Source organism: Geospiza fortis, unplaced genomic scaffold (genome assembly GCF_000277835.1).
Source record: "Geospiza fortis unplaced genomic scaffold, GeoFor_1.0 scaffold353, whole genome shotgun sequence".
Lineage (NCBI taxonomy): Eukaryota > Metazoa > Chordata > Aves > Passeriformes > Thraupidae > Geospiza > Geospiza fortis.
Window position 1 is genome coordinate 883,494 of NW_005054473.1, and position 9,800 is coordinate 893,293.

A 9,800-nucleotide genomic window follows, 5' to 3' on the forward strand; every position below is an offset into this window, starting at 1 on the left:
AGTGTCTCCTACGCTGCTCTGATGTAGGATCCCCTGGGAAGAGCCATATCCTTGCACTTGGAGCTGGATGTGCCTCACCAGGGCTCAAGAGGGGATTTACTGAGCCTTTCAAATTGTCTCCCTCACTAATTAACGACCAGGTTTCAGGTTCAAAACATGCACTTAAATAAACGCAAAAGTGCATTTCATTAATCTTAATTAATGATTTAAATACTCGGAAGCCTCTGCTCAGGCCCTGTGATTGATGGTGGCTCTGTCACCCTTCTTGTCACCCCTGCCTGTACAGTGGGAACAGGGACAAGGACCTGTCCCTTTGCCTGCTGCCTGGACATCCAGGCTGGGCACCATTCTGGAAGGTTTTAAGTGCTTGATCGGAATGAATGAGTGACAATTGTTGCTCTACACAGGACAACTCCCCTGAATATAAACTCTGTGTTTTGGGTGGGCAGCCACTGCAGCAAAGCATGCCAATAGCCAGGGCTGGTGGAAAACAGGCTTTGCAAACCACTGGAGGGAAGAACTGGGCAAAGTGGGCAAGAAATTGCACTTCAGACCCCTGCAAAGATCCGTCCACATCCTGCAGGGCTTGGACAGCTCAGGGGGCACATAGAGTCTCTTCAGTGCCATCGCACCTGAGGTGGCACCAGGAGCATTTCCCAGTGCTGAAATGCTGAGGGAAGACTTTCTATCAAATGCACCCATGGAACTGTGGAACTACGCAGATGGTCATGGAAACGTGAATTAAAGGGGGAAGGACCCTCCTGCATTGCCAAAAAACTGCTGCTGAGTCTGAACGTGGAGGCTGCACCCTGGACTTGCTCTCTGCCTGCGGGAGGATCTCTGCCAAATCTCCCGTGGAATTAGGGTAGAGATAACTATCAATTTAGAGACCAGGGGATTTGATAAAAGCTTGTTTGCACATCCACAAAGGCGCAGGAAGAGACAATGGCAGGAGGGAGAGCTCAAACACTACCCTGGGGCTACCCCGATACTCCCCAAAGGAGAACTATCAGCCCACCAAATGTCCAGAAGTCGTGGTGGACACAGGGACACAGTGCCAGGTGGGGACCCAGACTGAGGACTCCAGAGGAACAACCACCTTGTCCATGGCCCCTTCCAGGGGTGTCCCAGCAGAGCCATCTGTTCCAGTGTGGAGGTGTGAAATCATCACTGGAAGTAGCTCCTGGGGTCACCTTTTGGACCAAAGACGTTGCTGCCCTGGGATGTGAGACCCAACGTGGGATGTGGGGGAAGAGCATTTTTTGTGGATAAACTGGGTGTCTGAGCGCAGCTGCTGGAGGGATCAGTGCTGCATACAAGTGTGTGTGTACTTATATTCTCTCTATCAGACCTACACCCTGCTCAGCCCCAGGAGCAGCAGGATGAGGCTCTTTGGTGCTGTTGATGTTCATGTGCGTGCTCTGAGTGTCTGTCTGTGAGCTGTGTGGCCAGGCAGGTGTTCAGGTGTACACTTACACAGCTATAGAGGTGTACATGCAGTACAGGTGTGTGCTGTACACATCTTCAGCTTCACTACTGATAGACCTGGGGACAGGCAGCTGCAGCAGCCTCACGTCCCTCGGCTGCTGGACCCAGCCTAATGTACTCCCACTAACAAAAAAATACTGAAGCCAGCAATTTAGTGAATAAGAGATTGGGAATCAGCAAAGGAACTACCTACACTTGTCACTGCTGTGTCCCTGCTGCAGACCCTGAAGTGCTGCATCTCTGGATGTACAGGCAGGGAGAGGAAAAAATAATCTTTTTGGAGAGAAGAGCAAGAAACTGTGCCCATGCTGTTGTTCTTCCAGGAGACGAGCGTCCTGCTGCTCCTCTGGGATCGCAGCAGCTCTGTGCGTGACACGCAAAACCTCAGCATCCCAGTTACCCTGAGCTTTGGAGCTGGAGGTGAGACAGAGCTGTCTGCACAACTGCAGTGCTACCTGCTTGAGTTTTCACTGAGACCTTGCTCCTCAACAGCAATATCCTTGTTCCCTCTCTCACCGTTCCCTTCTCCCTGACAAGAATCAGGAAGGGATGCTCCCTTGCTTTCAGGAACTCTGATAAAAATGTAATTTTTAAAGCTCCACTTCCCTGAGTGATGACATTAAGCATAATACTCGGTTTCTGCCTAAAATAGGTATATTTTTTTCATCTGGTGAAGAAAGAACCTCAAAAACATTATTAAAAGGCTACTGCCAGTTTAGACATCAAAAGCTGGGAGTGACAATCCAAAATCAATAATGGTTTTTAATTCAGACCTTATCTGAAGCTGGAATAGGTTTGGGACAGAGCATGTGGTTTAGTAGCACCCCCAGGGTGATGCTGAGAAGCATTTCTAAATTTCTGGGAGACTTAGGGACACTAGACTATGGATGTCATATAAGGTGGCAGCATTTCCCAGGTGGCGCTGGGGTCCAGATGTGTCGTGAGCAGCAGCTGTGACCTTCTGTCAGCCCTGTCCTTTGGCTGGGTGGGGATGGGGCCCCTTCCCTTGTGCTGTGCCTCAGGGCTGTGGCTCTGACAGCCTGGTCCCCAGCCAGTTCCTCACCCTTTATTAAATATCACACTTTGCTTCAGATGCTGATTAATTTCTAATCACATCTGTTTTCCAGTGGCCATCTTCAAGACCCCAGGGCTGCACTGCTGAGGATCCTGTGTCTCTGGCACCTCTGAGGTAGCATTTCTGCTGTGCCCATGTGCCTCAGACACATCTTCAGCAGAGCTATCAGACAGTCACAGAATGCCAGACTGGTTTGGGCTGAAGACAATCTGAAAGCCCATGCAGTGCCCCCCCCCTGCCATGGCAGGGACACCTTTCACTGGCCCAGGCTGCTCCAAGCCACATCCAGCCTGGCCTTGGGCACTGCCAGGGATCCAGGGGCAGCCCCAGCTTCTCTGGGCAGCCTGTGCCAGGGTCTCTCCACCCTCACAGGGAACAATTTCTTCCCAATATTTAATCTAAATTTATCCTCCTGCTGCTTTCTCATCCAGCTGTACAGGGTCTCTGCAGGGTAGGACAGATGGGAATCATGACTGTGACATCCACCCAAGGGAACGCTGGCCAGAGCACAGGCTGCAGGGGAGCACTCTGAGGTGCCTGCCTTAACCAGACATCTTCCTTTTCATTACTGTTCATGACATATTTGCACTTCCCTGTGCTCTCAGGGGGCCCTGCTGTGTGCACCCCCCAGAAGCCTGTGGGAAGGCTGCAGTCCTAAATGATCCTTCATGGGATGGTCCCGTGAGAGGAACATGGAATCATCATGGATCAGGCTGTTCAGGCTGGAGAAGTGGAGACCTCAGAGCCCCTTCCTGTGCCTAAAGGAGCTCCAAGAGTGCTGGAGATGGACGTGGGACAAGGGATGGAGTGTCAGGACAAGGGGAAATGGCTTCCCACTGCCAGAGGGCAGGGATAGATGGGATATTGGGAAGGAATTCCTGGCTGTGAGGGTGGGCAGGCTCTGGCACAGGGTGCCCAGAGCAGCTGTGGCTGCCCCTGGATCCCTGACAGTGCCCAAGTCCAGGTTGGATGGGGCTTGGAGCAGCCTGGGATAGTGGAAGGTGTCCCTGTCCATGGCAGGGGGTGGCACTGGATGAGCTTTAAGCCCAAACCAGCCTTGGATTCTGTGATCCCTGCAAAATGCAAACAGTGTCCTGGAACCAGGCAGTGGGACAACGAGCAGTTGCTGCCTGATTGTGCTCAGGGGGTGTATTTGGATCAGACTGAGGACAGATAAATCGTCTGCATTCAAAATGCTTTCCTTGTGCACAGCTGGCTCACATGACAGATCTGGGAGTCAGGGAGCCAGGGGAGGAGGTTTATCATACCTGAGATTAGAGAAGTGTCTGACAAGTGCTTACTCTGTCAGCCAGGAGTAAAGGACCCCTGTGTGAGTGAGCAGCCGCACTGGGGAAAGGCACTGCTGGGACTTGCTTTCCTTGCAGACCCAGGACTTGGCAGCACTAATGGACCAGTGGCCAGGGAGGAGCTGGAGGATGAGGGTGGTGCCTATGACACCTGCACACAGCTCCCAGCCTGTGTCCCCTCTGTGCTGAGGCACCTGCCTGCAGCCCCTTTTCTGTCTCTCCCAAACCTCCTCACCTGCTGCTTGCACCCGTCCCTGCCTCCCTTCCCTGCCCAGTAACTCCTGTGACAGACACAGACAGCACCAGCCAGAGAGGAGAGCCAGCTCCAGCTGGGTGGAGGAGCTGGAAATAGCCTTTTGTTAACCATTTTTAGCAGTTCAATTGGAGATGCATTATTTTGCCAGCAGAAACTTCAGCGTGCTGTTTATCCCTCTTAGGGGAAGGCTGTTATTAGTGCAAATGAATCAGCATGGATGCAGCTCCTCAGCAGCTCTGAGCTGGGAGTGCAGCAGGAGGGATGCAGCAAGCACAGAGAGAGCCTTCAAAGTGCCATTATTAATTCATGCTCACATTCATTGGAAGAACACATTCAATTGTGGCAAATTCAGCTGCTTTAGCCCCTTGGTGCAAGGGGCTTGAGGGAAGGAGCTTTGTGAGTGCTGGTCCAGGCTTGGCCTGCAAAGACAGAGTGGAATGGTACTGGTTTGACTGGGACCCTGGCAGGGATGGTGCCCTTCACATCCCACAGCTTGCAGTTACTGGGCACAGAGGTGGAGTCATTGTGACCCTGTAGGCAGGGATGGCTCATGGACAGGGATATTCACAGAACATCTCAGATCATCTCCTCCAGCATTCACAGCCTCCTTCAGCTCTCATTTCAGAGATTGCACCACATAAAAGAAGGGTTATATAACACCCCAGTGCCCCCAGTCTGGTGCTCATCCTGTGGAGGCTGCACGGAGGCTCCCACTCCATAGTAGGGCATCCTGGTAGCACAGATGGATCCTGGTCCTGTGCCGACCCCAGTCCCTTGTGCCCTGACTGAGGGACTAGTGCAGGGCACAGCAGGCAGGCTGCACATACGTGATGGGAACAGGAGGTGTGGGAGGAGCTGTGGCACCCAGACACACAAAGACTCTATAAATGCAGGTACAGCATGGACAGGCACCTGCTCCCAAGCACAGATACACCACTTACTGTTCTCTGCATTTGTCACCCAGGGTTGTAACTCAAAATGGAGAGGGGTTTTGTCTTTTTAACAAAAAATGTGCCCAGGGAAATAGGTCCATGACACTGAGAGTGTTTGGTGCGGGTATTTTGGCAGCTGACCTACAGGTTCTTCCTGCCTGATGCGTGACTGCTCTGCCAGCAAGTTTTGATGGACAAACTTTGGAAAATTTAATGGTAGCCCAGGGATGCAGGATTCCCAACACTGGAATTTTGGATAGTAGCAGCAGGGTGTCCATGCCCACCCTCTCCAGGCCAGCCATGGAGGGCACCTCCCATGTGCTCCATGCTTTGCCCTTTTTGCCTGGAGTATCACCCCAGCAGCACCAGGGATGATCAAGCCTGGTCCCTCATTGCCAGCAGCAACACCAGCACTGCACATGAAAAGGGAGGAGTATCTGGAAGATTTTCCCAAGTGGTGGTGCCCAGCAGGAGCAGAGTGGGTTAAGTGACACCAGAGCTGCCACAGGGAAGGGACAGCACATCCCAGCCAAGCCCAGAGTGATGCAGCTGAGGAAGGGAGGAGAAGGAGGAGGGAGTGGGAGTCATCCTGCATCCCACTGGGGTTTAAACCTGCAGCCCCATAGACACAGGGCTTTGGGAACATGCATGGGCCACATGAGAGGGGTCTCAAAGGGGAGGGAAGTTGGTCAGAAAGGCTGCAGCAGCACTGGGCACACAGAGATGCTCTGGATTCAGCAGAGCCAGGCTGTAAGGATGACAAACCCTTCCCACAGGATGATTGGAATATTTGCTTTGTTTTCCTGGCCTTTGCTGAGGTACTAATGAAGTGCTTGGAGGCACAGCAGCAGTGAGGGCAGTGGCTGTTGGAGGGGGCTGGTGCTGCACGCTCAGTGCTGGGATCTATTATCTACAGCAGAGAGCCAGACCTGCACTCAGCTGCACAAACAGGCATTTAACAGGGCCAGAGGCAAGGTCACAGCTGTCAGACAGGCTGTGTCCTGGAGAGCAGAGCCCTTGGCAGGGGACTGCAGGACAGCACACCTCACAGAGGTGCTGTTGGTGTGGCCACAAGGGCAAATGAGGTGCTGGTGTGAGTAAGAGGTGCCATAGAGGGGAATGACCTCCCTGTCCTTGTGTCTGACTGAGCCCCAGAAAGATTTGATGTGGCTGATGGATTTCTCACTGTCCAGCAGAGGATGTTTCTGGTGCTGTGCTGGGTGCTGCAGGCAGATGGGCTGGGGAAGGTCAGGCATGAGTGACTTTGTCACAAAGACAGACCCTACAGACCCAGGCAGATGCCAGGGATTGCCTGAGGTGTCACTCAGACACCAGCTCCACAGAGGTGTGATCTGAGACCTGCTGCCCAGCTGTCCCATCACTACATCACTTCATCCACAGCACAACCAGAGCAAAGCAGGTACTCATTCATAGAACGGTATCAAAACATGGTCAGGAAGAGGCTCAAGGACCTGAAACTAAAATGTGCCCAGGGAACACAACATACTATGTAAATACAGATATTCTTATCTTCAGATCTGTTTGCTCTATAAACCTCTGTGTGCTACTCACCCACTGTCACAGGTGAACTCTTTCTTCTGATCCCACTACTCCTGCTCCACATGCTGCCACCATAACAGTTCAGGGGGTTCTGGGGTCTCCAGTAAAAGGAGGATATGGACCTGTTGGAGAAAGGCCCAGAGAAAGGCCACAAAGATGTTCAGGGGGCTGGAGGCCCTCTGCTCTGGAGCTAGGCTGGGAGAGCTGGGGGTGTTCACCTGCAGAAGAGAAGGCTCCAAGGAGACCTCAGAGCCCCTTCCAGGGCCTAAAGGGGCTTCAGGAGAGCTGGAGAGGAACTGGGGATAAGGGGCTGGAATGCCAGGACAAGGGGAAATGGCTTCCTACTGCCAGAGGGCAGGGATGGATGGGATATTGGGAAGGAATTCCTGGCTGTGAGGGTGGGCAGGCCCTGGCACAGGGTGCCCAGAGCAGCTGTCCCTGGATCCCTGGCAGTGCCCAAGTCCAAGTTGGATGGGGCTTGGAGCAGCCTGGACTATGGAAGGTGTCCCTGCCCGTGGCAGGGGATGGAATGGGATGAGCTGTAAGATCCCTTCCAACCCAAACCTGTCTGGGATTCTACGATTCCTGCTCCAGGTCAGAGCAAAGAGTGGACAGGATGGGTGAGGGGAGACCACAGAGGCAGGAGCGAGGGCAGGGAATGAGGGCAGGGGACAGCATCTCTTGATCCCCGCAGCTGGAAGGATGGAGGGATGCAGGCCATGCAGGGAAACCCTTCCTCACCCTTTATCTTCCCTGTGCAGCTGGAGGCCATGTGCTGTGCTGGGTGCAGGGAAACCATTGATCTGGCTGTTTGGGCCTGGAGCCAGCACTTAGGATCAGGATGTCACCTCCAGGGAGGTGTGGGTGACACTGAACAATGACTGGGAAGCTCTGGCTTGGCCTGAGTGTTGTCTTCAGGCACCTGCTGCAAGCATCTGTCCATATAGAGATGCTTTGCTGTGGTGGATCCCTCCTCTGCCACCAAAGAGGATCTGCATCCCTTCCCTTCTGTGACTCCACGTGCAGGTCTCTCCTCTCTGTCCCATTTCTTGCTGCCTGAGCTGAGCAGAGCTCCAGGTCCTTCTGCACAGGGATACAGCTCAGCTCTGCTGCTGCACAAGCTTTCATGGCAAGCTAATTCTGGAGTCACTAATTTAATGATGATTAATGACAGGTACACCACCTTTTCCTTCCTACTTTTATCGATTGGGGAAAAAAAACTGGAGCAGAGCCGGATATTAATTAATTCTCTCAAGTGGAGGGGAAAGTAATCAGACTGAAATCAGATTGAATTTAGGACTTGTGGGTGAGCAGGAGGATGTGCTGAGTAATGAAAATGAGAGATGTCCCAGTCTGGCTGGGCTGGGAGGGACAAGGCTGCTGAGCAGATTCCCCTGGAAAGGGCTGGCAGAAGTGGATGTAAGGGACAGGTATCCAGGCTGGACCTGCCCACCTGGGGCACACAGCCAGGCCCCTCACTGGGAAGGAGTGGAGATGATGGGAATTTGGTGCAAAGCCTGGCACGGATTTGGCCTGGGTGGCCTTATCGCTGCCCTGCCTCCTTTGGCTCTCTTTCGTACAAGCTGCATCACAGCATCACATTACACCTCACTGGCAGTGTCCCAGGCCAGGCTGGACAGGGCCTGGAGCTGCCTGGGACAGTGGAAGGTGTCCCTGCCATGGCAGGGGTGGAATGGGATGAGCTTTAAGGTCCTTCCCAACCTAAACTAGTCTGGGATTCTGTGATTGTATGAACATCCAAACTGGCTGAGCTGCCACACAAAGCCACATTTTGCGAATCTCTATGATTGTAGATTTTTTGCTTCACCTGGAAATGCCAGAGCAGGGCTTATCAAGGCTGGGGACTCAATCTGCCAAGCATCTAGCTGTTTTAAAACCACATATCCTCCAAGAACATCCATTTCACCTTGATAAAACACCTCCTCCCCTCCTTCCCTGCAAATCAGTTCAGTAGCAGGTCAGGGCTCAGCCTCACAGCTCACTGAGGCTCAGGGCTCCAGCAATCTCCCAAGTATTTAAGCATGACTAATTGGCTTGTGCCTACCATACAAGGGATTTAAAGCCTGTATCCTATTCAAGCACTGGTCAGACCCACAACTGCCTAATTTCTAATAGCATGCACACTCAGCCATCAGACAGGAGACATTCCAGAGTGCCCTTTCCCTTTGCAGTCCAGTGCAGTGTCACCTCACATTAGGAGTGGGACCATGAATCCTAAACCTGTGACCCCAGTGAAGCAGTCAGTGATGCTGTGTCAAAATCTTTTGACATTATGCTTCAAAAAAGAATCTTAAAAGAAAATGAACCAAATTAAATAAATGCAATTAAACAGACATTTTTTCATCAGAAGAGGGGTTACTGACTGGGTCCAATCCAGGATGTGAGCAACCTTGTGTTCACAAAGGACAACAGAAAGTTTTCTGCTGAAGTCTCCAGTTTGGGCAAGGCTTTGTGGGTCAGGTTGGGTTGGACTGAGCCAGCAGTGAGGGCTGTCCTCCAGCTCTACAGGGGAGTCCAAGGCAAACTCAGTCTTTGGAATGGCTGGAAAGAGAAACAAGAGCAAACCAGCAATCTAGTTACTGCTCCTGCACCAGCAGTAGAGACTAGTTTAAAAGAATCATGGAATATCCTGAGCTGGAATAGCTCACAAGGATCATCCAGTCCCATTCCTGGCCCTGCACAGACACCCCAAGAATCCCATCCTGTGCCTGAGAGCATTGTCCAAACACTCCTGGAGCTCTGGCAGCCCTGGGGCTGTGCCCATTCCCTGGGGAGCCTGGGCAGTACCTGCACCCTCTGGGGGTAGAACCTCTCCCTGATATCCAACCTAAACCTGACACAGCTCCAGCCATTCCCTGGGTCATTTCACTGGCTGCCAGAGCAGAGATTGGAGCTGCCCTCCACTTCCCCTTGGGAGGAAGCTGCAGACCCCAATGAGGTCTGACCTCAGCCTCCTCCAGGCTGAAGAAGTCAAGTGACCTCAACAATTTAAGCACACTGCCTTTAATGCCCTGGAGACAAGATGTGGGAGTTTGCTGGATGTCTGCCTCAAGGGCAGGACATTGTGGAGACAGCAGCGTGGGGGGAGCACTTCCAGCAGGCAGCAGACAGGCATGGAGATGAGGAGAGGCACAGCTTTTTATAGGGTGGTACTACAGAAA